This window comes from Solanum pennellii, chromosome 9, assembly GCF_001406875.1.
Source record: "Solanum pennellii chromosome 9, SPENNV200".
NCBI lineage: Eukaryota > Viridiplantae > Streptophyta > Magnoliopsida > Solanales > Solanaceae > Solanum > Solanum pennellii.
In genome coordinates, this window is record NC_028645.1 from 23,389,325 (window position 1) to 23,390,382 (window position 1,058).

General features: G+C 30.3%; 1 long non-coding RNA gene across 1 annotated transcript in view; it reads left to right on the plus strand.

The window, feature by feature from the left end:
• The window catches only part of LOC114078592, a 2,046-nt gene extending 1,366 nt beyond the window's left edge, over positions 1-680 (plus strand). The window contains exon 2 of the long non-coding RNA XR_003580211.1: positions 462-680. This is a non-coding gene — a long non-coding RNA (uncharacterized LOC114078592). The remainder of the gene's footprint in view (positions 1-461) is intronic.
• The last annotated feature ends 378 nt before the right edge of the window (positions 681-1,058 follow it).

Consider the following 1,058-nt stretch of genomic DNA (forward strand, 5'->3'; position numbering starts at 1 on the left):
TAAGTTCAGGGGCGGAGCTACCTTGTTCGAAGGGAGTTCATCCCTTCGGCGGAAAATTATATTATTTATGTATGAATAAAATAATTTTATATGTATATATAGTAGATATCGAACCCCATTCGGCTACTTCATGTGTCTATTTCTACAAATTTTGACCCCCTTACTGAAAATCCTGGTTTCGCCTCTGGGTAAGTGTTTCAACTATATATGTATAAATGAATAAAAATATCCAATTTGAATATATCTACTGTTTCTATAGCTTTAAATTGTATATGTAATAAACATGAAGCAACATGCACATTTACATCATTGATTGGAAAATATAAAATATGCTAGTTGAAAATGAGGTAATGCGCACACTGATGAGGGTATGTTTTTGTTTTTTTTTTGTATATTTTGAAATTATTATTGTTTAATTATGTATAAGATGTATGTATAGTTAATTTTTAAAAAAATAACAGGTTGTACCCTCAACTGAATAGGTGCACAGTATGAACGACGATGGTAGAAATTTTGTAGTCAATTTGAAGGCTAAAACATGTAGCTGTGGCAGGTTTCAATATGAAAAATACCATATGAAAATGTTTGGATTGTATTAAATAAGAGGAGTCTAATACCTTATGAATATTGCTCTGACTTATACAAATCAAAGAAAACGTTAAAGATTTATGAGTTACCAATTTTTTTGTTGCCTAATATAACAGAATGGTGATACCTGAATACATAATGTATGATGAAGTTCGGCTCCAATATACAGAAGACCTTTAGGAAGGCCAAAAAAAAAACCTCGCTCAAAAACAAAACGCAAATTGTTTGGGATTAAAGAAAAAAATACATGTAGCACATGTGGAGTTGCAGGTCCCAATAGGCGTTTATGTCGAAATAGGCCACACGAATATTAATGCGTTTTATAATGGGTTATAAGTTTATATATTTCAAAACTTGAAGACTTTGTTATATGAAATAATTTACTCTGAATTAATTAGTATTGTCATTTGCACCTTGAATAGTTTTTTTTGAGCCATGTTTTTTCTATTTTTTAGTTCATGGGCATACAA